Here is a 27,294-nt window from a genome sequence, read left to right on the forward strand (position 1 = left end):
CACAAGCTTGAAAACCGTAAAGAGAAGTAAATTAGTTCGGTTGTGTGAGTGAGAGGCGGTGCATTTTTCTGACATTTCTTCCAGTGACATTTACAGTCTGCCTGGAAGAGAGGAGAATACACAGAGAGAGACATGTAAAAACAAAACAATGGAGCAATTTGGCTCTTTGTCTCATGATGGACTTTGGAAGTTGTTTCCTTTGCTCGACTTTCACACAGGGAATAATTGGTGTGACCTCTGGGATCCGAATGCAGATCAGTTATCAGTGTTTTTGTGTCAGAGCCATCTTGTTCCAGTCTGACAGAAGGAAAGGTGAGAGGCAGCTGATTGTGCAGGTAGGACTCATTCAATGGGAAGGGCAGAAGGGCATTGTGAAATTCAAAGAAACGTTACAATATTAGTAGTATTTGATGGTTTTTTTGTTTGTTTTTTAAACCCAGATTTGGATTATAACACGGCCTCCGTAATCACAACATATTTTTTGGTGTAATTTCAAAAGGAATGAGAAATTTGCTGACTGGTGGCATGGAGAGTAATTTAGAAATGCACAGATACTGCTGGAAGATGAATTGTACGAAATGTTCCAGGAAAAAATAGAACACGGAGTTAGAAGTGGCATCTCAGCACAAGCAAAAAAATGGCTACATTAAATATGGTGTGCAAATTTCATTTATATGTTGGCTGGAATAAAATTGGTCCGGAGCGCAGCGTAATAAAAAAAATATTTATCAACTAATCGGATTTTTGTTTCAATTTATTCTGATTCAGAAAATAAATGCTTTACTCAGACTGCTCTATGATGGCTTAGAGATGAATTAATTTAATTTTCAATATAGAAAATAACGATCAGAATTTATTATAATGATATACTACCATTACTCTAACCACACAGGCTATTTTAAGAAGGTATTACAATGATTTCCAGAGCACTTTCATCAGATTGCGAAAAAGTTCTCCCGTCACTAACATGTAAAAATCCGACACTACGACCCAGTTTTGATCGCTGAAAGCTGAGGCCTGGTTGTGTCTGAGGCCGTAAGCTCCGCTGGGTGTAATCAGCCAACAGCTTCTCCCCGTGGCCCTTGAACTCCCCTGTGTTCCTGTCACTGGCTTCAAGTCTAATTTTTCAGCATTCACTCCAGGGGCCAGAGTCAGGGAAGGAAACCTGGCTAAAAGCAGAGATGAGCTTTGCTCAGTCGTGTTGTGACCTCCTGTCAAAACCTGAGCTCTGAAAAGCTTAGCCATTTTATCAGCTGAGGACTTTTGGATAATGTAATTAACTGTGTAATTAATGCTGAATGCATCTTTTCTATTTCACGTGTTTGCTGTCAGAATTGCCCTTCATGTGACTAGCCAGATTTGAACAGCACAGTTTGAACAGCCATGATTGTTGGCACAGGAGGTGAAATAGCTGCACATACAAAGGCAGAGCACTTATCATCTGAATCACCACAAAGAGAGGCAAAAAACAAAGTTGTATTTTTGGGAAAGGTAGCAGCGTGTGTGTCTAATGGTCATCATGTCTGTCAGTGGGTCAGTCCGTCCACAGCTGGATTCCAGAATGAAATATTAAAATAATTATCGCATGGATTGCTTTGAGGTTTGGTATCGACAATCATCATCTTTCTCTTTGCACCATCATCAGGTGATAATTTTCAATTCATTGATGTTAGTTCATAAAAAAAACTATAAAATCTCAGTTATATTTCAGTTGGAGAACATGAGCATGATACTACGCCAAACAATAAGGTGCTAAACATTGTTTTAGTCTAAATCAAGTAATACTACACATGCATGTACACACGCACACACACACACTCACTATTGTATGAGGACTCCACACCCAGAATATTCTAATTCACCATCTTTTAAAAGTGCAGCATGTGAGATGATAATGAATCAAATGAGCAGAGAGAATTTTTTAGAACTCGTTAGTATCACATTTGAGAGGTGTTGACAGGGCAATATATAGCGCTGAAATCACACTCGGGTGAAATCTCATATACATTATACAATGCAAGTTCTACCTTACACATGCTGTAAAATTGTATAAAGTGCTCATCACAGGCTGACAAATACCCTAACGTGACTATTTTTCTTAGAAATTATTCTGTTGCCGTGCGTTCGGGGAGCCCTTTGCGTTGTATACCGGGTCCCATGTGGCGTCATTGTGGGATAAAGGGAAGCAATTGAACTGGTTGTTTTGCTTAAGATCACAAACTGCACGAGGCAACGGAGCGAAACCTACACGTTGAAATTAATGGAAATGATGCGGGTGTTGCATTTATGATAAATTACCACTGACGTCCTCCCCTATAACAAAAACAAATCAAAGGTTGTTTCATTGCCACCAACTCAGTTGGCCTGGTGTATGTTGATTACGTGACCATGTCCTCTCCACAGTGCAGGCAGCTCTAATTTTGAAATCCAATTACCTGCCGAGCAAAAAGCTGTGCAACTGACACCAGCTGCCTCTTCAGTAACATTTAGCAGAGGTGGACAGGTGCATCAGTGTGAGTGTGTGAATGTGAAAGTGTTTGCTGGCACATGTGTGCGCTTGATTAGTAAACTTGTCAGTGCTCTCTTTCTGTTGACTTTTATTAAGCATTCAGCAGAGTGTGCGTTAAAACGAGGAATCACGCAGGAGGAGGACAAGTGTTTGGCACGGATAGATGGTTGGTCATCACGTTACCAGAGTGCAACCTAGAAGGGCAACTTAATAAATGGAAGAGTGTGCCATTGATGTTCTCAGCATTCCCCTTCAGAGCTACTGTATTTTTGATAGGCAAGCTCTGCTGTTTAATTAAAGTGATAGTGTTCCATGGAAAATAATCTGTAATTAAATGGGTTCTGCAGCACTGGACTCAAATCAAGTGCAGCAGAACTCAATTTGTCATATTTGCCTTCAACCAACAGATAAACATGAAAGATATTTTTACAACATATTATTTATTTTTATTTAGATGGTTCTTTCAAGAGCCATTTTCAAATGTTAATGTTAATTTTGCTGACATTTTATTTAGTAAACAATTAATTGAGAATTAAAATTACCGCCGAGCGGTTTTATCCCTCTGCTAAGCACTTAAGTTGCAGTTTACATCCATATCTGTCCAAACTCGCATAGATGTTGCTGTGGAGAAGCTATAAATTCCAAAACGTGGATGCTTCACACACAACATTCCTGACAGCACAGAAGATTCAATTTCAATTCAATTAAACTTTATTTATATTGTGCCAAATCACAGCATAGGTTATTTCATGGCACTTAACACATTAAAGTCCTTACAGCAAGACTTTACAATATTATACAGCGAAACCCAACAATTCAACAATTCCCACATAAGCTAGGAGGGGAAAAACTCCTCTTTAAGGGAGAAAAACCTCCAACAGAGGGAAGGAAAAACTCCCTCTTAACAGGAAGAAACCTCCGACAGAACCAGGCTCAGGGTTGGGCGGCCATCTGCCTCGACCGGTTGGGGTGAGAGGAGAGCATAGAGAGAAAAGGACAGCATAGAGATAGAAGAGAAGAACTGTTGGTGGAGACGACAAGCGCAGGGCCGAGACATGCAGCTCCATGGCGGGACATCTGCAAAAGAAAGAAGAGAAACTACGTGAGCGAGGGAACTGAATGGAGACAACAGACAATAAGAAAAAGCTATGGGAGAGAAAAGGATGGTGAGGTATGAGTCAGTTAAAGAGTAGGAGGAAAGAAAAAAAGCTCAGTACGTAACGAGGTCCCCCAGCAGCCTCGACCTATAACAGCATAACTAAGGGTTGGTTCAGGTCTACCTGAGCCAGCCCTAACTATAGGCTTTATCAAAAAGGAATGTTTTGAGTCTAATCTTAAAGCTAGAGAGGGTTTCTGCCCCTCCAACACAAACTGGGAGCTGGTTCCACAGGGGAGGAGCCTGAAAACTGAAGCTCCGCCTCCCATTTTACTTCTGGAAACTCTAGGAACCACAAGTAGACCAACGTACTGAGAGCGAAGTGTTCTGCTAGGATTATATGGTTCTATAAGATCTCTAAGATATGATGGAGCCTGGTCATGTAGGGCTTTGTAAGTCATCAAGAGAATTTTAAATTCTGTTCTTGATTTCACAGGAAGCCAACGAAGAGAAGCTAAAACTGGAGAAATATGATCTCTCTTGCTAAATCCCGTCAGTACTCTTGCTGCAGCATTTTGGATCAGCTGCAAGGTTTTTAATGAGTAATTTGGACATCCTAACAACAAGGAATTACAATAATCTAGCCTAGAAGTAACAAACGCATGAATGAGTTTTTCTGCGTCATGCTGAGGAAGGATTTTCCTGATTTTATTAATATTACGTAGATGAAAGAAGGCAGTTCTGGAGATCTGCTTTATATAGCGGCTAAAGGACAAATCCTCATCAAAGATGACTCCAAGGTTCCTCACAGTTTTGGTGGAGGCCAAGACAACGTCATCTAGAGAAACTAAGTGATTACAGAAAGAGTTTCTGAGGTGTTTAGGACCAAGTACAATAACTTCTGTTTTGTCTGAATTTAGAAGCAGGAAGTTTTTGGTCATCCAGGCCTTTATGTCTTTTAGACAGGCTTCAAGTTTTACTAACTGATTAGTTTCATCTGGTTTTATAGAAAGATATAGCTGAGTGTCATCTGCATAACAATGGAGTTTATGCAGTGCTTCCTGATGACATCTCCTAATGGAAGCATGTACAAAGTAAAAAAGTATTGGGCCTAACACTGAGCCTTGTGGAAGTCCATAACTAACTCTTGTTTGTCTGGAAGATTCATTGTTGACATGGACAAATTGGAATCTATCTGGTAAGTAGGATTTGAACCAATCTAATGCAGTTCCTTTAATCCTCGTAACGTCTTCTAATCTCTGTAATAAGATCAATCGTATCAAAAGCAGCACTGAGGTCCAGAAGAACAAGTACAGAGACGAGTCCATTATCTGAGGCTAATGAAAGGTCGTTAGTAACTTTCACCAGAGCTGTTTCTGTGCTATGATGAACTCTAAAGCCTGACTGAAAATCTTCAAACAGATCATTCCTTTGTCAAAAAAAAAGTTGATTTGCAACAACTTTTTCATGGATTTTAGAAATAAGCGTCAGGTTGGAAATTGGTCTGTAGTTTCCTAAAACAGCTGGATCAAGAGTCAGCTTTTTAAGTAAAGGTTTAATTACAGCCACTTTAAAAGCCTGCGGTACATAGCCGGTTATAATAGATAGATTGATCTGATCTAATATGGAAGTATTAATTAAAGGGAAGACTTCCTTAAAAAGTTTAGTTGGGATGGGATCTAACAGACAGCTAAGGATCCAGATGAAGAAATAATTCTAGTTAACTGAGAGCTCAACAATAGAAATCTGTACAATCACCACAATTTCTAGATGGACTCTCATAAATGTGAAATATTTTCACCATCTCCATTTCTGCTCTTCAGTTATTGAAGAATGGACAGAAAAAAAGATAATTGTTTTATCCTGTTAGATATTTGTGTCAAAAACCTGTTTTACAAGGTCACTAATTCTAATCAGTTCATCTTTGAGTCCAAGTTAATGGCAGTGCCAAATTTGTTTGAAATTCCCTCTAGTTTTTACTGAGTTATCGCATTCACAAGAATTGGACTGATGGATAACAGATTTGATCAGAAAAATCTACTCACTTCATCCTCGAGTCCAATTGAATGTTGTGTTTGCAGTTGGAGATGGATTTAAACTCATTGTGACCTTGACCTTTGACCACCAAAATCGTATCAGTTCTTCCTTGATTCAAAGTGAATGTTTGTGCCAAGTTTAAAGAAATTCCCTCAAAGCGTTCCTGACATTGCGTACATGGAATGGGCAGATAGGACAGAGGTGAGGTCACATTGACCTTGACCTCTAACCTTTGATCACCCATCTATTCACTTCATCCTTGAGTTCACGTGAACATTAGTTCCAAATCTGAAGAAGGTCCCTCAAGGTGTTGCTGAGATATTGTGTTCACAAGGAAGACGTGAGGGCACATCGATCTTGAATTCTGACCTTCGACCACCAAACTCGGATCAATTCTTGAGGTCAAGTGAATCTTTTTTGTTAAGTTTGAAGAAATTCCCTAAATGTGTTTTTGAGATATCCTGTTTACAATTATGAGACGGACGTACGGACAACCCAAAAACATAATGCTCCGGCTATGCATGGAGGCATACAAATGAAGCAAACAGTAATTGATGATGAGTTCAGACGTTTGAGAGTTAAATTCTTTATTGAAAGGATCTTCATTCAGCGGTCAGATGGTACAGTATAGCTGATGGCAAGCGCTCCTCCCTGTATATTTTCTTCTTTTCCTGGTGTCAAACAAAACATCCAAGAAATAAGTGGACTTTAACTTGCCATGAGAATATGTGGTGAAAATTACGGCCCTTTTTGTTGTTCCTCGGGAGTCAAAGCTCAGTGACACAATACATCCAGTAGCACAAAGCTCAGCTCTGTAGCATCGCTCTGTCGACTGCCTTTCGGCTTCTGTCTTGTTAATGAGCTGCCAACCCTGCTCTTACACCGCATGCAGTTAATCAAGGTTGTCAGGGGCATTGATGAGCAGGTGCAGACATCATGCATAAACGCATCTATTTTATTAATGAGTGCAGACTACAGTTCACACCAGTCTCTTTCTTTCTATGAAATGCCACCATTATTTCTGACCTGCAGTTTTAACCATCAATCGCCGGATCGTATGAAACTTTGTGTTCTTCTTCAAAGAGGAAGAAGAGGCATTAAAAAACCTTATTTTTGTGTGTGCGTGTGTGTGTGTGTGTGTGTGTGTGTGTGTGTGTGAGAGAGAGAGAGAGAGAGAGAGAGACCATCTGTTTATCAGCTGGACCGTCACATGATATAACTGCTGTGCCACAGTTATTTTCTGTCCTTCATTTGAATCCATTAACGAATTACAAACAAATCCATATTTACCTCCAGCGCTGATGTGAAATTGAAAGAAATTTTGGGTTGCTGTGGCAATTAATCTAAATTAGGTCAACTATAAATTAATGGGGTTATATGGTGTAATAGACATTACAATTACTCCACATCTTGTAAAGCAAATGCTGTGAGAAAACACGAATAAATTCCCATCAAAGTGTTTGATTACTTATGATTACACTCTCATGTGTGCTCTGCACATAAATCTCCCACACACATATACAAAACTCACCTCCTCTAATTGAGCAGGTAATCCTCCCTCACGTGCCTTTCTCACACAACACAGATGTTTCTGAAAGACATGCTTACAGAGAGCAGTAGAGAGCTGCTTTGATTCTAATGCACCTGAGCTGGGATTATCTGCCGGGTTCATGTTGAAGCAGACATGGTCGGAATACATGCAGAAGTGCCTGCCGTACCTTGTCGGTACAGGTCTCAATCTTGAGGGCTTTTACCATCGGAAAACTTTTTTCGTCAGCTACTCCTTTGCACTGACAGCGGAGATGCCATAAAGTGGATACAAAATGCTGAGGCACAAAGCCAGTCATTTGTAGCATCTCAGTGTTGGCGCTCTCCTGGCGAAAATGTCAAGTAAACAGTTGCGGAGAGTCATCTCATTACCAGTTCAGTTCAAAAGGTTTGTCCCAAAGTACTAGAGTGGGAGGTCTGATGGAAGAGTGATCAATAAGAGAGTCCTGTTTTGGAGTAATGTAGTTACAGTCTTCTGCAGCGATGATTTGAGAGACAGAAAGAGTAATGCTTTGGAATAGATCCTCACTTATTGCACCAGTTTTTTTCTAACTAAGATTATGTGACTGCAGAGCTCAAGTTCAAAGCATTTATTTTTGTGCTTCAACTTCAAGCAAACTCTTAAATCACCATCTTTGGAAAAAAAAAAACTTGTACGAAACAGAATTAAAGAGTGACATTTTGTAACTACACAGCCAGTTAGAGAGCTAATGGGAGCTGTTCGAGTGTACGTGAGCGAAGGAGCTCTTGTGTTCGGCCCAGCATTATACAGTAATACATCGAGGTAAATGTCGACCTTTTAACAAATTCTTGTGTTTCTCCCCGGCCTGTGCCTCGCGGGACAAAAGCAATCAAATGTGACAGGTGGAAACAGGCCTATAATAAAGCAATAACCCTGTAGTCCTCCTGCTGCATTAGATTGACTAAATCTTGTTTGATGTCTCACCACACTTCCCGTCTTTCTCTGTGTTCTCTGTGTTCTGTCCTGAGCAGTTTGTGGACGTTACAATTTTGTCATCGTACAATGACACTAATCTCAGTATATCCTTAGTCTGTTCCAAGATGAATTTAGATTGACTCACATATTAAAAGAGGTGACAGCGAGAACAAGAGCAAAGTGTTTGGCCTAGTTAGGCTGAAGACTGTGAGCTGTCCGTGGTGCTGAATGCATTTCATATCTCTCTGTCTTTTGCTCTCCTTCAGTTCTGTCTTTGCTTTACCGGCATGACATGAAGACCTCATACAATGCCAAAGAAGAGGTTGACAAAATGAATTTCTTTCCCAGCACAGGAAGAGCAGCCTGATATTATTATTCATTCCCTTAATGTGAGACAACTATCACGCAGAAAAGAATTGGACTCAATTCATATTTTCCACACACTGTCTTTGAGAGAAGCTCAGCTCAAACGTCTTTACATATTCATTCAGAGGACATCAGTGTATTTTTAAATTTTAAAATTAGCATTTTTAAATGGCTGTCTGTTTGTTGTTTTCTGCGCATTTTTAAACCACTTCCTGACACGCTTTGGTATCCATTTATGTATAGTTTGAAACTGGCTGTAATAGAGAGTGTTTCTGTAGCACACACAAATGGGATAAACTGTGAGCAAGCGGCAACCAACAGCGACGTCACCCATTGGTTTTTGAACGGTTGTTCCGTAACCTCGAGTTCGGATATTGGCCGTCGCCATCCTGCTAGTTCGGAGCGCTTTGGAACCAGAAGTGACCAAACTTGGACAAGTTGGGGGGGAGCAAGCGGTGGACCTGACTCGATCTGATTGGAAACCTGCCGAAACTACATCCTGATAGTCGTAACCTGACACGCCCCCAAAAACACTTTTTAAGACCTATTTTCTAATTAATGATGAGATGATTTTCAGATCAGATCAGAAGTGGTGACTTTAGAGAACAACACCAAAATGTCTCATGGAAAAAATTTAATGACAAGTTTACTGCTATTTACTGCTATTGTATTGCTTTTCTATTATTATCTTATTGCTTCTGTATGCTGCTGTAGCGAAAACATTTCCCCTCGGGGATTAATAAAGTTACCTAACCTAACCTAACCTAACCTAATGGAGGTCTATGGAGCCAAAGCCTTTTTGGAGACAACCTCTAGTGGCACTTGGTGGTATTGACTTGGCTTCACTTTTCAGACGCTGGAGCTACATCCACTTTTATATACAGTCTATGACTGCCAGGCAGAATCTTTTCAGTCCACCAACTTTACAGTCGTTAAGAGTATTAGTTTAATGATGGCTTGATGTTTATTGTGATGGGTTATGAGCTTGAAAGGTTTGTTTATATTTTTCAAGTCAAATGGAATTGAATGAAAGTCAATGGCTACCTGAAAATAAATACAGCAGGGGTTCAGAAACGAAAAAAACACCGGTGACGTTACAGTGAAATAATGTGGATGACTGCTCGTCTAAAAACAGTGAAGCCTTTCACTTGTGATCTGTCTCTCTCTCTCTCTCGCTCTCTCTCTCTCTCTCTCGCTCTCTCTCTCTCTCTCTCTCTGGAGTTTGTTTGCTTGGTTGCAGCAGTGTCTCAGTCTCTATCCCGGCTCGCCTGACCGACTGGAAGTCCTCCTCTTTCCCGACATATCTGTCTTGCCTCTCCGTCCGCCTGTCTGCCCGCTTATTTGTCTGCCATCCTCCAACGCAGAGGTGCATTCAGAGCTCGGTGATGGAGACGTCTGTGGACCGGTGCTTTCGCTTTTTCCCCCGCGGGCGACACACCAACTCACCGGACAAATAAGGCGTCAAAGGACCAAGACCGGTTTTTCCGCGGAAAACGCAGCTTTCAGCTTACAGTGACGCTCGCTCGTGCGCTCCTCCTCCTCCTCTTCCTTTCTGCGAGCACGTCTTCAAAAACAGATGCTCGGGAAGTTACGGACGAAGCAAGGATAAAAACCCTCCAAGTCGTCTTCTCTAATTTTTTCCAGAAGCGCTCTCACCCGAAGGTAAAACGGCTCCAGAGCAAAACTGTTGAATTTACCGCTCGGCGTTTGTGTCTATTAGCCTCCGTGTCGCCCCCTGAATGTATGTGTGTTTTACATATTAAGTCAAATCTGTCAAACAGGAGTGAACATTTCGTCCAAAGTGGGTGGGAAGGTGACTCATGCCGATTCGAGCGCCGTTTTGGAGTCAGTATTTACACTGCGCCTTTGCGGGTTTGAAGGACATACAGGCTATAGGCTATTTCTTGAAACATTCACTCCACCCTCACAGGACTTGGTCTTATGCCGGTGTGTGTGTGTGTGTGTGTGTGTGTGGTTTAACAAAACAACATGGGCGATGTGAATTGCTGCAGCTCCTCCTTCAAGGTTTTATTATGTTTGACAGGTGAAGAAAAGGGAGGTTGGAGTCTTTGACATATGTGACTTGTTTGGGGTGGTGTAATTATTTATTCACCACTGACTACGGGATTTATTCCCTTCATATGCATGTAAATGAAAGACTTACAAAAAAACACTACAACCCTATTGGTGCTTACAAAGATGATGTGGTGCCTTGAATTTCTGTTGCTCTCATTAGACGTCGCACATTTCTTCTGAGTACAGACGCTTCTTTTGATATGAGCGCTGGAATTTGTCCATATAACATGAGACATTCTCAAAGTCTTAGTAGACTTGAGAATAGGAGCTGTCTCTCCACCACAATGTGAAGTGGCCCCAAGGAAACCGAGAGACTTCACTGTGTCTGTTCACTGTTGAACATCAACAAGCGACAGTTTATTGGTTGAAAAACGCCCCAGCGTGTTCATGGTCATGAATCAAGAAGGTTTTTATGTGCTTGGTTGCACTGAGAATTGAGACAACCAGAAGTACCACCTGCTTCATGGCTCATGAAATATATAGGTTTTGGTGGAATATTACTTTGTCAAATAATGACATTTCAAGTGTTGAGGAATGAGAGATGGCTCTTCCAGAGACAAGGATTGAGAACAGACTACGAGTCAAGTATTTACAAGGTCAATTACTCCACAAACTCAAATGGATGAACCGTGCAGCGCCGTCCGCTGAGCAGGCGTTTCCCCAATGTTTGGATGTGGAGGGACAGCTCATCCTGCTGAGTGTAGAAAAGGTGTTTACAGCAAGAATAATCTGTGAGGTTAACCAAAGACTTTGGCAACGTGTAACCCTTGTTCCATAAATAATAAGAATAAGAATACAGCTATCCGTATTTGGTACTTCGAAAGAAGCAACACAGTTAATAAACTGGTCCACCTGTGCTTAGCCAAGGTGGCTAATCAACACAAATCAATACTGTTCTTCCCAATAGATTAATCAAAATAACTCCAGTGCTGTAACCATGTAGATGACATGAGACAACTTGTAAGGTTGTCTCATGTCATCCGCTCCATGCTCGGATCCTTTAGTAGGTTGCAGTGTCTTCCATTCCATCAAATTAACAATGGATTTAGGTCTAGCTACCCTTTTAGCTCAGTTTTTTTGAGTGACCTGAAAAGCAGCCCAACTGCTGCATTAGTGGCCTCAATTTGCTTCAACTGCGAGAAAAAAAAAGGTAAAAAAAAAAACTAGTAGGCCATGCTAACTCATACCCATTTATGTCCATCTTCCCTCTCTTGTTCTCTTGCTCTTTCTCGTCCACTTTCACACACTCTACCTCTCTCTCCCCCTGCTAGTATGCATGCACTCACTCAAACTGTGTCTCATCGCATCTCGTCACTCTCCGCAGCACTCTGCCCCCTCTGCTTGTCTCCATCACACATGCACAAGCACACATGCACACATGCACAAAAAGTAGCACACCAGCCCACAGCCATGTTGGATTCTGTGTGATGAAATTTGGGATCTTTGCACCTACAATTTCATTGTTTGTTGTCTCCGTTTATGTGTTCATACTCTGCACTTATTCTGCAGTTGTTTCCTGCTCTTCAGTACGACCTCTTTGACCTCAAAACAAGGTGATGATTGTCTGTAACTTATGTCACATATTGTGAGGACAGAACGAACGGGCACCAGAAGAGAACTTCCAAACCCCGGTGGTATTTCAAGGGCAGGTCATTTCTATTTTCTCTGTTTGCGCAGTAGTTTTGTTTTAGTGGGTGGTATATTGCAGAGGGCCATTTATAATGTATAGAGCAGTCCGGTATTAAATATCTGCCCAGTCAGGAGGGGTGGGGGTGAGGGTGGGGGGGATTTACACCATATTGCATCAATGGAGGGACGAAGGCTACATGTGGAAATGGAAAAGAATATTCCTTTTCCTTGTGTTTGTGCAGATAGTTGCCCATGTGCTGTGACTTTTTGGAGTGTGGGGGCTTAGTAATTCGTATTTAAGTGGATGCTTTAATGTTACTGCAGTAAATATTGAGTCATTATGCCGATGTCTTATAGAAAAGGTTGAAGACAAAGTTGACGTCACTGTCACTGAGCATGAGAACGCAAAAAATAAGTATGTTCGCAAATCAACAGACTCTTAAGTGGTAGAAACAGATAAAGTAGCAGAAGTCTATATTTAAACGGCCTCACTAGAGAGATAAGATGTCGTCATTCCCCCCAGTTGGAAACTGTGTCTGCAGAAGAAACCAAATCTTTCATATCTCTGTGTTCTTTTTCTACTCACTCTCAATACAGCTTTTTAGAAATAGATCAGAGCTTTGCATCTATTTACGACATTCTTTCAGGCTGTTCTGGAAGAAGAGTGTGCACCGGTTTTAGTGATAGTGGAAAAGAAAAGACATCATTTGTTTATTTATCTTCCATGGCAGTTGGTAGATATAAGGCAATGTCAAAACTGAATAATGCACGCTGTGAAAATGTCAAACAATCACCCTTTTTTGTTTGTCAAGGAGTTATTGCCAGTCGCAAAGACATGCCTGTGGGATATTGGACAATGAGAAAACTGTTTTATTATAATCTAATTGAGATGCAAGAATTTTAACAAGAACACTGTCAGAAAACTGGATTATGCAAAGCAAAGGATCAAAATCCTGATCAGTTAATTTGTCTAGGAAACTGCAGTGATTGCGATGGAAGATAATGGAAGTGAACGAAAGCAGCGGCCACAAAACTAAAATGTTGTGTACTTTTAGAAATCTTGCTTTACCTTTTTCTTTCTTTTCTTATCTGTCAGACGTTCACATTTCAGCTGTAATAAGCACAAACTGTCTTGAAACCAAATACTTGGCAGGAGGTCGTGCACCCCTCCCACTCCTAAACCCCTCACTATTCCTGCTTGTAATCATAACAGTCCAGTGTGGGAATATCTGACATTAAGTAAGACACTTTTGACATCCTCTGCTTGTCCAAAAACACACCGCGCTCTCTACTCTAATTAAAACCTTCGTCTCACTTCCCCACAGGCGGCAGGCGAAGGAATGGGTGCCAAACCCTCTTTTCACCTGCCCTGCAGCTAACAGCCACGGGAGCTGCGCTGCACTGGGATAGTGAGGTTGGCACATGTTCAGGCTGGTTAGGGGGAGCTTTACCACCCAGGCTCCTGCAATTCTGCACACAACATGCGATGATCGTTGGTGTGAGGCCAGGAAACACTCATTAAAAGTATAAAAAGAATCTGTTCTGTGCAAGAATTAGTCAAAGATTTAGTTTGGAATAACAACCCACTGAAGGATTTTGCAAGATTGCAGATAATTTGTGATATTTCTAGTCATTCTCTGTCAATCTTTTTCCACTGGTTACTCTGACAATACTTGTGCATGGCAAGCAAGGCAAGAAGAGTGTTTCGGTAATGAATATTCTTAAGTTAAGTGAAGATAATTATACTTTTGACATGTGAATGCTGGTATAAGACTGTGCTAACATCCTTACCCACCCCTGAGACTGCACTCTGACTTGGCATTTAATATATGCAGTTGGAAATGCTGCGCTAATGCTCATCAGTCCATGAAAAGGTCAGTTGATTTGACATCACGAGTATCGTGGCCAGACATTGTAAATGATACACAATGTACAAAGTTTGCATAATGACTCATCAACAGTTGCCTATTTTCAATTTATGTCACGCATTAAAAAAAAAAAAGAACATCCACTGAGGATATTTTTCACTCTGTGGCACTCCACGGTTTCTTTTTTCTGCAGAGCTTAAACTCTGTGGAACCCAGAGGATGATTCAGCATTTTTCCAAAACTGATGACCTTTTAAAGTTTTAAAGCAAAACACCCACCTAGGTCAACAAAGGTATTCTTAGGATACATTTTCTAGTAATTTCTCAAAGCCAACTGCAGTGCAAAGTATTTTTGTGCCTATGTGTTGCCCCATTTACACATTATCATACTTTATCTGGATAATGACCTCCAATCCATGGCTACTTGCATCTACACCTGGTATTAAAATGGGTTCTCATTGTATTCAGTGTGATCCAATCTCAAAGCTGGCTGCCTTGTCAACAAACATGGTGTCCCAAGGCAGGGGAAGCAATTCTGCTCCCATAATTGTTTCCACTGCCGAGCTATCTTCACTGCTACTGTTTAAACATCCTTTGCTGATACTGTAATATCTAAAAATTATTGATACATGTATACTATTTGTCAACAAGTGTCATTAAAAGACATCATCAGACAAAATGTTCAGAAAATTGTAACACATTTTTAGACACCTGGATTCATTTTTTTTCAGCTGTTTTGCCTCAGAGGAAATCTGTTTTCTCTGAGGTGATTATGTGGCTGTGCGTGAGTGTGAGAGCAAGCAGTCACGACTGGAGGATGCCCGTGGAATGTAAAATGCTGTCATAATGGATCTATGTTGGCTTTGTGGGTCTGAATGTATATGCAGGATGTGTGTGTGTCACGGTAAAGAACAACGTCGTGCTCGTCAGTGTGGAGCTGGTGGTTGTGTCTGATTGTAATGCAGAAGTCCTTTGTAGTGTTGGAAAAAAAAAATTTCTCTGAGTGAAATTATTTCCCAGCCCCCTCAGCCAAATGTAGAAGAGTGCTGTTTTAAAAAACTCATCTCTTCAGGTAATTCCGTCACTGGTGAATTTTTTTTAATTTATTTATTTTTATTTTATTTTGTAGTGCTGTAGATGTTCTCGGTTGAAGGACGCTAGAAACTTCCTAAAAGTAAATAAAGAAAAACATTTTAAAAGCAAAAAAATCCAGATAAATATTGACAGGAATTTTAGGGAGCTAAATTTTTCTGACGTAGATGGAATGGAAGACTAAATAGGTGACTAAGTGAGAATTTATGCAACTCCTACAATCACAGTCAATTGGTACTCAGATAATAAAGGCTTTTATATTCAGAAATAATTTGAGAGCCAAAAGAAAGAAGGCACAAAAGACGATAATGAGATCAGTGATAGTTGGGGGGGGGATACTTTTTTTTCTATAGAATTAGTGGTAGAAATATGCAGTAGTCTTTATTTCATTCCTCTACCATTCTTTTCTGTATTTTTTCAGTTGTTTTTTTTGCTTCTGCCTTTTTCCCCTCAACTTAATCCTGCCACCCCCCCACCAGCAGTTGCCCACCCAGCCGCTGCATCCCTCTCCCTTTCCAGAGAGCCACCTCATAACAAGGCTGTTCCACACTCGGGCCTGCATTAGGATGCAGATCCTTCTCTCTCCTGCTCTTTCTCAATGCCCTTAATCCTTTCCTCCTCTCGGCTATGAATGATAGCTTGAGCAGCTAGTCTCCTGTCTCTGGCAGGCACAGGCCCATTGCTGAACGTAATGATGAGAAAATGGCTGCAGTCAAAAGATGGGTCTTGGTGAGGGGAGGTCAGGCTGTCAGCTGCTGGAGCAGTGACCTGGTAACCCTGCAGAGAGGAGAGGTCTCTGTCAGGCCTCCAGCAGAGAAGGTGGAGTGCTGGATGGTAGACACAAAACTGTGTTCGGTTTAGGTCCAGAATGGTAAGATTACGAGAAATGCAGGAAGTCAGAGCCTCTTTACAACTGTTGCTGTGACTGCTTGGAAATGTCCAGGCTTATCTAACAATCTATTAGTTTTGTTTAGGAAGCATTAATCCAGCTGTGTCTTGGGTTTCAGATCAGACGCGTTAGTCTGTACATTTGTTAAATATGTGTTCATCTGGGGCTGTTTACCTCGGCTGTCACTGTATTAGCATTAATAGAAGCTTTGTACAGTTCGTGTGATTTTGTTTGTGTGCCACTGTCCCCTACCACTGATGTCTGGTATGACACATATTCTATCGTAATTCATGTACACATACTAAACCGGCAGCTGCTTTGAAGTATTTAAAAATTAGTTTTATAGTTTTGAGATAATAACTGAGATGTTGGCGCGCATAGGTATGGATACCGTTCTGTTTGTGGGAAGATATTGTGGCAGGTAAGCAAATAAGTGTTCACAAAATACTAAACTATTCCTTTAAGTTGCAATTAAAGTTCTACTAAAAGGGAATGCTACTTTTACTGAACAAGACAATTGTAGTATTGAACAAATTTAGCTCCAGCTTTTAATTTAAAATTCAAACATTTGTTTGAACGTAATTTACATTCGAAGTGCGAGGACCCATTCAAATTCTAAATTTACTGTCTATATGCACAGCAGACCGTTTGTAGTAGTTTAATCTAACAAATCTCCATCAGCGTGACCTATTGCAGCCCGTATTTGACAGGTTAGGATCATTAGTTGTTGATCAGACGAAGGTAAAATCGAGGACACCAACTAGTGATGCAGCATCGTTTTTGGAAAAAGTGACAGCCTTGGTGTGTATGCATTTTTATGGCGCCTCCCTGTGTCGTCCGAACATTTCTTTTGGAACAAAAACATTCCTAAATGTTTAATTAAACAGCCACCACAACAGACAATTTCCCTGATAAGGTTTGCCATCGCCGCTCCTCTCCTCTCCTGCCAGGTTCCTAATAGCATGTGAGAATTGTCCTTCATTAGAATCGAGACCACTTCCCAGCTGGACGGAGACTCATTGAGATGCAAGACCCCCACTGGAGAAGTGAGTGGGGGAAAAAATGAAATTAGAGGACACAAGAACAACCAGAGAGGAGGCTCACCTCTGTTCAATTTACTTGTTAAATCTACTGACATTTCCCCAGTAATCATCTCCCACTTTCACTTTCACACGCACACGCATACACAGATGATTGGATTCACCTCAAAAGGAAAATGGAACTGTAAATGAAGTGTTTCCCATTCACACAGATTTTAATCACAATGAATTCAGTCCCTTCTCTAAGTTACAGACGGTGGGTGGTGAAGGCTTCGTTGTGTCTGTGTATTTGGCTTTATCTTCCGATCAGTGACTGTTTTTATCTTTTACAAGCGTAAAGCATTTTGTTGTGAGTAAGTGAAATTGTGGTCAATTTCAGCTGCTTACATACTTATAAGCATAAAGCACTTTGTCATATTTTGGAAGATTATGGCTCTGGTAATGCATCAGTCTAAACACACACACACACACACACACACACACACACACACACACACACACACAGAGACACAGGCCCTCACCTTTCTATACACCACAAAAACCTTCCTGCTCCATGCTCAAATTAATCAGGGCTCGACCCTCAACATCCTCCAGTAATCAGTAACATCCTTTTAAACACTTTTATTGCTCACCTGTGCCCTCAGAAATAACCTGTTTCTTCTTCTCTGTCTCACACTCTGCGTTAGTGTCTGTATGTGTGGGCGTAATTGAATGTGTCCTGAGAAATAGTGATGATATCTGTATTGTAATAAAATAACAGTGTTGCTAAATGCAGAATATTTTATTGTACAACTAGTACACTAAAAGCCTCAAGCTGTACCCAGACAGAATTTTTGTTATTGATAGAGGACTTAATAAATTAGCACCAGGCCAAGTATTACATTGGATTACTTTACATTAGGAGGACATCTAAGTGTCTTCAACTTTATTAAGGCACAAAGCCAATATATGAATAGGTAATGTACAACACTGCTCTAAAGCAGTTGCAGGAACTCTGAGCTCCGATCATAGAACCACATCTGTATCCTTTTTTGGCTACTTGAACAATTGATGATTCCTTTCCTTTGTCCAAATTCCCTTCCTCTTCATTTGTCTTTCTTTATTTTTCTGCCGATGCAGTTTGCAGCAGTTTCTGGTCATCCATGGACAGACACTTTTACTGCCCTACAAATGAAAAGAGATTTTATTACTTCCCAACAAGTCCTCCAACCCATTCAACCAAGAGATCGTTTGTCAAGGTCCTCAAATACAACCATCGGAGTGTTTCTTAAATTAGTGCCCCCACAGGCACAGAAAACTCTTGGTCAGGAGTAGACAATGGTTTGGGTTAAAGATGATGACTTGACCCGTGTTGTGTGGTAAAGTTACCACTTATGCAACCTTCATCATCAGTGCAACAATGAACGTAGCTTTAAAAAACGTAAATCAAAGAGCGATCTTCTGCACCCAAACTTACCTCCTCCTTAAAAGGAAAAATACTCTTTTTACAGACGTCATCTGAACTGCGTCACTTCTCCAGGACACCAGACTGTCGTTAGTTATGCAACCGGTCACAGGTCACTAAACTTTAAGACTGCAATAAGCTGCTTCCACAAAAGACCTATGGGGTAGTTTTATTGGTAGAGGACAATCTCTTACTCCCTTAGAGGCAGATGCACATGTTCACTGGTGTTAAGAATATTTAATGATACCAAATCATCTGGATTTTGGTAGAATCATGACTGTGTAAATCCATCAGCTGGTGGCAAAGCAGGAGAATGTTTCTATGAAGATGTCAAATATTACAGCAAAATGAAGTACATGCAAATTGTGACTCTAAATTGCATTGTTACGGTGGGCTGACTTTTTGTCTGTAATTGTATATTCGCTTATATGGCATCCAAGAGAAATAACAGTGTGGCACAATTTAATGGTGCTGCAAAGACTCGAGGGAGCGAGCTGCAGCAGAATACAGAGGAAGTTTGGTTTCCCACACTAATTGCCTGACATGATGCTGATTGAGCTGGCACTCTGCTGCTGTTCGCTGTTACACGAGACCTAACTTATTAGTTGCCACATGACTGTGTTTATATTTAAAGAGGGTTTTGATTAGTTAGTGCAGCGCTCGAGAGGGATTTATTGTCTCGTTTCTGAACCGAAGTGCTCGTCTTCCTAATGTGAGCCAGAGAAGGTCAGCTTGATAAACCTCTGTTAAGTGGTTCTTATACGTGTGAGTATTTGCAGTGTATTTCATATGTTGTGCTGCTTCATGTATGCAGACTGTGTACATATGGGGGGATTTACATGATTGCTACAAATAGTTCGAGCAACATATTGAGACCAAACGGGAGACTTTCTCAGTCTGTAAATCCAGTTTTACACATTTTATCTTCACCTTGTGTTTTTATTCTCTGTTTATTCCTTTCATGTTAATATATTTATTTTCATTCTTTTAGCTTGTTTTAGATTTTTGAATTCTTCTTTGCGTTTGCAAAGCACTTTAATATGTCCTGTGCTTGGAATATAAATAAACCTGCCAGGCCTTTCGATATGAGTTATTTTAGAGTAATTACTGGAGTCATCCGCGGCATAGACATGTAGGTGACTCATAAAGGATGTCACTGAGTGAGAGGAAAAACAGGAAAGGGGGGAAAGTGAGGATGGTAGAGATCAAATAGACAGACAGTGAAGCTCCTGGGTTCAGATGCCAGCTTCACAAAAAACAAATGAACAAAGATGAGTGCCAAAGCTCAGAAGACACAAACGTACATAATGTGGTGTATTAATAAATCTATATATTAGGGCCATGCTTTTGATCTGTAACTACAAAGACTGCTTGTTAGCCAACAACACTGATGTCAGGTTCTCATTCAACCATGCATTGTTCTCTGTCACTGTCAATCAAAGCTTTGTCTGCTTCTTCTCCCTTTTTTCTGTGCACACTCTAAACATGAATTGTGGAATGCATTTTTAAATAGCCACATCATTAATGTATTATTTAGTTGACAATGAAAACAAAGGCAAAATGTAGAGATAGCAACAGGATTATTCTGGGAAATTATAAGTGCCGTTTGGGTCATCCGTGTGTTGTATTGATTGATTTGAACATTGACAAACAAAATGATATGTTCTTATTAAATACCAGTTTTTAGCCACGCCAGATTGACTCTGTGGATGGCAGGTTTTGTCTGAAATATCCGAAATACCTCAAGAACTACTAAATCAACTGCCATGAAAATTTTGACCTAAAATGGTGATCTGACCTTTAATCAAGCTTCACAAGCAGGTCCGATTTTTATTCATATCCTGTGAAATATCTCAGTTTCTACTCGACTGAAAGATTGGCATAAAGTTTGGTACAGACATTCGGAGGAAGAAACGTAACGGCAAACTTATAGTTGTGGCTTTGTAGTAGTGCAGATTTAGTCCAGATTTGCCTGCCTATTGCTCACAGCTTTTTTGTTCAGCAAATCCAGCATTTGTTTTGTGTTAGTTCAAACAGTGGTGCAGGAAATGCAGCAAGATGAAGCGATATATACAGTTATATCAATGCTAGCAAATATCGAGGAATTGGGAATGTAATCTACAAAGTCTGCAGTGGTCATTTACCAACATGGCATTGCACTCTGCTGTTGTTTACGGCTAGGTGAGTTTTCGCTCTCAACATACGCCATATGGTGGTCAATTCTGAGGTTAAAGGTTAAAGTTGCCAGACACATATGTTCATGCAGTGAGTACAAGGCCAGTGTGGATACGCAACTGTTAGCATGCTAATATGCTAAAGATGGGGAACATAATTACCATTTTACTTTCATAATATGAGAATGTTAATATTGTCATTATTAGTATTTTAGCAAGCAGGCATTAGTATTAAGCTCAAAGCACTTTTATATCCGAGTATATTCTAAAGGAGCCGCTAATGTGGCTGTATGTTATGTAAATTAGTTAAAGTTATTATGATACCTTCTTGTTTTGGACAGATAACCATATATGTTATATGGATTTTAAGTGAAATTGGGCTTCCCTTGAAATGGTACTTTATTATTTACTTTCAGTATGGCCATTTGAAATGCTCTATGAATTATAGCATAAGAAAATATCATCACTTCTTTTTATTAAAAAAAAATATAGAAAAAAAAAAGATAAAATGATGACTCCAAAGCTCAATCGCCCAAACAGCTATCAAACCCTCCATTAAAAACTCAACTCTTTAGTTTGCAACCTTAGCCTTGCATCGCCGAGTGTTTATCCAGTCACAGAAGATTAACAAGGTTATCTATGCCAGCCAGTCAAATCATGAGTTAGTGTTGATTGAATGGCCTGAAGTGACCTTGGCTTATCTGAGGACAGTGAAACTAATTATATCATCCTTTTTTTTGCAGCGTCACAGTAGCTTAACATTGGAGCGTTAATTCATGCTAACCTTCCTCCCTCACTTTTGGCTTGAGTCATTGACAACTTGTCAGTGCATTTGGAGTTGGACTTGTGAGGGAAGGAATAAGCATTCTTGGCACTAATCATATTACATCAGCTTTTTGCTGCATCAAAGACAGCAAGGATAAAAGATCTCGGTACAATATTTTCAGATTTCTGACGAGAAGCAATAAACCATTTCATTGATAGGATCCATCTTCTTCTTAGACGCAATATGTTTCAGTAAAGTGTACATACTGTACTATGAACTATATTTTGTCTGATATTTTATTTCCTCCCACTCCTCCTTCTGCTCTCTGCCTCAAGCAGAGTGGGAGAAACAAAATCAAAGACATTTCATGAAAGTATTGTTTGGACAAAGAGATGATCCTGTTTATTTAGTCTCTCTGTAAGTAGACCTTAACCAGGGTTGGGTCAAAAAAAATGTCAGGCATGTAACTAAAGGAAAAATATTGTCAACAACACCAGGCAGACCTAAAAGTCAACTCTAAAATTAGATTTCTGGTGAATTGATGCCAGTCAAAGCTCATAGGTGCTGGTAAAAGTCCTCCCTGCCTCATTCTTCACATGTGGCAGGAGGTGAATGGATTCATATCATACCACAATAAGAACAGCATGTGCACCTCTCGGACAGAAAAATATTTCGAAAGTCGTGCCCTTTACTCGATAGTTTATTTTCCTCTCCTCTAAAACACCGTAGAAATCAAGTATGTTGTGCTTTATTTGTTCTCAGGATGACTTTATTAGAGTTGATGCTCCGACCGATGCTCCTGTGGTGGAGATTATTATGCTTCTATCAGTGAATCATAGAAGGTCCGAGCAGGTAATGAAAAGCTGTGCCACAAGATAAACAGGAAAACACTGTATAGACAAGTGCAGCAGATACATGATCTCTCCGGCTCCTCCAGAAAACATCATATAGTGAGAGTTGGTCTGAGCTCTTGTTCCAAGTTGACTTTTACATTTAACATCTCTTTGTTCCTGATATGTGATTCGTTTTGTATCCTTTGAGGAGCAGCTATTACAACTGTCATGGTGTTTATGCACTGTTTCATCACTTTTATAAAATGTAATACAAAGAAAATACAACACTAAATGTAAATTTGTATTAATTTATGACAAAAGAAATGTTTCTACATGTCATTGACCTGTTGCCTCTGCGCTTACCTAAATGCGTGGCATTACATGTGCTGCCATGTAGCGCGCTGCACACTAAATATATAGAGTGCGGCAGAAGAGAATATCACCACTGAACATGTCATTAACCCTTAAAGTGCTGCAGCTTGATCCATACTTGATGTCTTGTGTGGACAACAACACTGCAACCTGGTTGCTGCATGCTTCATTGATCACTGGTACAGTGGTCCATTTAAAGTGAATGAGTGACCCTGATAAAAAAAAAATTATTCACTCTTTCTGCATGTGACTGCGACACATTTCAAATATTATGAATGTAACATCAGTGTATTCTTTGCGACCATCATATGCATAATGAAAGCTCCATGCTAATTGCCCGTGACCTGATTTTTTGTTTTTCCATGCTCATTGTTTGTGTGGACTTTGCAGGCGTACCAGCTGCATATGGCCAGCTTGAGTGTGGCCCATATAAATTAATGTCATGAATGAGCAGATTATGGTGAAGTCATGTTTTAATATGCATTGAAATAATAAAATAATAATACAAAATATCAGGGATGGATATCAGGGCAAAGGACCGCAATCTATATAAATACTCGTGACTTCGCTGAATCATTCTGCATTTTACTCATCGGTGCCACTTTGTCTGCACATTGTCTGAATACATTTAAAATGGAACAGGAATAATGTAAAGGAAGATGTGCTGTAGTGCTTAGATGTGAGCACACTGCTTCATGACTTGTGGTCTGTCTGTCTTGTCATTCTTAATGTCTTATCGATGGCACCAAAGACTGGTATTTGACTGTGACAGGCTCCAAAACAAAAAGAGGGAGAGACTGGTTGGTGCAATGATGTTAAATCACAAGCGTGGCAAATCGGTTGATTTCAGAGGAAGAGCAACATTGAATGCTCTGCAGCACTTAGTGTGATTAACAGCTTGAATTGACTAAGCTCCTTGCCTTTGGGGGTCATGTGTGCATGTCTGTGGTGTGCGTATACAATAATCTATGTTTTGTGTTGGTTCTATGTCTTTCTGCGTGTGCATTTCTTTCCTCTCAGCAGCAATACTAGCAGTTCTGTGTGGCTGTATTTAGACACAGCAGTGCTTTGAGCTAAATGCTAATGTCTGTATTAACATGCTCACAGTGAAAATGCGAACAGGCTGAGGTTTAGCATGAATAATGTTTGCTATATTTGCTGTCTCAGTTTTGCATGTTAGTGTGCTGACATTTGCTAATTAGCACTAAACACAAACTACAGCTGAGGGTGATAGGAATCTCATTGATTTTTCAGTTATCTGCTCATAAACCAAAGTACAGATTAAAATTTTGACCTGATGGTGGCACTAGATGAGAAGTTGATGGAAAGATTCTTTATTCTTTTGGGTTTTTGTTTTTTTTTCCTTTTTATGTACATGTTATATTTTGTATAAACAGGAGGGATATGATGGAAAAAAAGATTTGTCCCTTCCTCTTGTTTGCATTGTGGCTCCAGAAAGTCTCTTGTCAAGAAGGCTCCAAAAAGTCTCTTTGGGTTTCTCTCTTATTTGCAAGTGATTCCTTTTGTTTTACTTTCCGCACCTAATTGACGACTCCCCTGTGTCCTTATCTTGTGACCTTCAACCAACTCAGTATTACCATACGAAAGCAGATACAAAGGGAATGGGGGTGACTGTCAATAGTTTGTCAACTGTATAAAAGCTGCCCTACAGAGGAGTGATGGGGCCTTTCCTGGTGTAATGCGGTCAGCCTTGGGGTTGATCATGTCTGAGTGTCAGCAACCTACAGTAACAAAGCACTGAAGGGACACTTGTGCTGCGCTGGTCTGCGGGCCCCCTTGAGAAATACACAGGAAGACAGAGATCACACTCTTTGTTTTTGTAGAGCTCAAGAAGCTCCTTTGAGAAATGTCACAGTAAACATTGAAAGCTGGTAGGAATGAATAAGAATGGAATAGATAAGAAAAAAAAAAAATCAACAACTGTTAAATAGTTTGTTGGCAGAGGAAGTTGTAAAGAGAATTTTTTCTGCAGATAACACTCAAAGTACTCGTATTTGCTAAGAGGACCACTGTAGCATGACAGGGCTGACTGTAACAGTCTGATCATTGTTGCTTCAATGCTGTTTTACACTGACAGATATGTGTCTTCCTTCTTCTGTGGTGGCAAGTGCTTACCCTGAAGTGGATTCCCTTGCAGTGATTTTTCATGTAATCTTGACCCACAGTCTTCGCATATACAAACATCACATGCTTCACTTACTGTTTTAAGTGTACAAGGTTGTTAGAATGTAAAGAAAGCAATGTATGATGTTGGACTAAAATTTAACTTTGTGGTCCGATTGCCACAAGTGGAGCATTATTGTAAGTACCAAACTGCAATGATCAATAAGTTCATTACATTATGGCTCCAAAACACAATTACTGAGCTGTGTAGTCACAATGTGATGCAGCGCAATATTAAGTATAACAAAGTATACTGGAAGTTATTTGCTTTTGTAACTCTGCAAAAGCTCTTTGAATTTGTGCAGATGGGTAAAAGCATCATCTCATCAGCAGTAAAATCTGCTTTACAACAGCTGTATCGGCAAGCAGCAGCTGTTTGTGGAGTTTCGCGGGGCTTGAAGTGGTCATGTTAAGTCACAGTATAGATACATTAAGTCACTCCGCTGTCTTAAGATCAATGGCCCGAGTGGTAATCCGCTCCTCTAGACCGGCTATGCTTATTTCTTCTGTCTATACACTGACTTATTTAACATCTCACAGGTCGTTAAATGTGACCAAGGTCATCAGCAGAATTCACTCCGCGTGACATTGCAAGTAAATACGTACGACTTAGTGTGCTGAGCCATCTGAACAACCGCTGTGTGTTTCCAAGACACTGTAAGAGCAGGTTGACCTTCACAAAGGCAGCACACTCTGCACTTGTCCGGGGCTGTTGGCTGGCCGTGTGAGCCCATTCATATTTGATGCAAAACCTCACTTGACCCGTTCCAAAGTACAACAGAAAGCATGCCTTGTGCCACACCTCCTCCAGGAGGCATACCTTGATGGTTTTTGGTTGCTTATGTGTGGTTTATTGCGGCCTCAGTTCTTAAGTGACTGAGCTAGCACGGACCCTTTCAGTTCACCTTGCTTTAAATAGGCCGACTGCTGACCCCATTGCGTGGCCTGCTGTCAGTGGAAATGGGACTGGTGCTCAGTCAGGAGAGGAGGACATACACATTATGCTTTAAGAAGATGAAGACAAGCAATAGATAGAAAAATTAAGTATTCTGGAAAAAAGGAAGGTATGGAGATGGAGGTGGGGTGTGCAGCCAATGGTCTAGGTTGCACTGACTGTGGAAACGACCACACATGGTCACGGCCTTCACACATATTGATGTAAACAGACACACGCACACTGAGGCCCAAAATAACCAGGCTATTTCAACACTACCTTGGTAAAATTGACAGTCTTCAGTTAATCTGCAGCCGAGATGAGAGAGCATGACAGCCTAATGTGTTTGTGTGAGAGGGAAGGACACAGAAATGTATATACTTGCATTAAGTATGTGTCTTAACTGTTGAGTTTTTGACGGGTCTGCACCAATTCTGCTGATAGGAAACTATCAAACGTGGATTATTTTGAAGTGGAAAGCTATGATTTGCTCAGATCCACGCTCTGCTCTGAGCTAGCTAATGCCAGAGTGCTCTGAAGTCGGCGTCCATCTCTTTTAATGCTATTGCATTATTTCTTCTTTGTTCTCTTCCTGCTACTTTATCTGTCCTTCTTTTCTCTGCCCCCCCTCACCCTTCTTTTTCATTCCCCTCCTGAAACTGCCACTGCCCTTGTTTTTGACCTGTATAATGACCTGGACCACGTCCTGACAACACAAGGAACCATCAGATGGTGTCCCTACACCGGTTCGAGCTCCACTCAGCCACCGGCAATTGGACATGTGGGAGTTGTGCGGTTTAATAAGACTGGATTTCATCATTGTTGACTCATAGCAAGATCAAAACACATCCATGTGTTACTCTTGCTGACCAAAGTGAGGTTCTTACATGGGCTTGATTTGTGTCAATATTTTTTTTTTTTTTTTTTCAAAAAATGCTCTCAAAATGAACGTGTGGCCACGGTTGACCCGTCATCTTGATGTTATTTCAACTTATCGCTCTAACATTTCAAAATGGCAATAGGATAATTATTGTGTCACTGACAGTTGCTTAAGAGAATGTATAAACTGTTAAAACTGATGTGACTCATGCCGCCAAAACCTGTTTTTCTTCTGCAGGATTTCATGCACTAGTTTGTGTGAAGAGCGCAGAATAATCTCAACTGCCCTGCGCTGCCGTATATACCTGAGGACATTACTTAAATATGCAAGGAAAGAAATGCACCGTGAAATTCTTGACTGGAGCTCACCTACTTTCTAGCTTCTTTCTCTGTCTTTTGTAGTTGATGTATTACAGCAGATCACTTTGTTCTAATTTCAAAATGATTAAAGCAAGATTCATTTCTTGAGGAGAGAAGTAACACACTAAAAGCAAACTCCGCATGACTACAGAGGAGGAAGCTCTCCACTTCCCAGCGTGACATCTGCAACAGGATTAGTAAATTGCTGTGACAGTCTGACATTTGAACCCTAGGGTAGAGCGAGCTGCTGAAGTTAGGCTGC

General features: G+C 40.5%; 1 protein-coding gene across 8 annotated transcripts in view; it reads left to right on the forward strand.

Annotated features, from left to right (window-relative positions):
- The first annotated feature begins 9,730 nt into the window (after positions 1-9,730).
- dlgap4b (discs, large (Drosophila) homolog-associated protein 4b) overlaps positions 9,731-27,294 on the forward strand; it is a 119,123-nt gene continuing 101,559 nt past the window's right edge. For 6 of the 8 annotated variants that reach the window (XM_069157978.1, XM_069158005.1, XM_069157992.1 and 3 more), the window contains exon 1: positions 9,731-10,155. The gene's annotated coding sequence lies outside the window, so the exon portion shown is untranslated. The remainder of the gene's footprint in view (positions 10,156-27,294) is intronic. The other 2 variants (XM_069158011.1, XM_069158026.1) reach the window with 1 other exon arrangement.

The sequence above is a fragment of the Embiotoca jacksoni genome, unplaced genomic scaffold (assembly GCF_022577435.1).
Source record: "Embiotoca jacksoni isolate LCO1_2020_lvr unplaced genomic scaffold, fEmbJac1.0.p SCAF_1, whole genome shotgun sequence".
Classification (NCBI taxonomy): Eukaryota; Metazoa; Chordata; class Actinopteri; family Embiotocidae; genus Embiotoca; species Embiotoca jacksoni.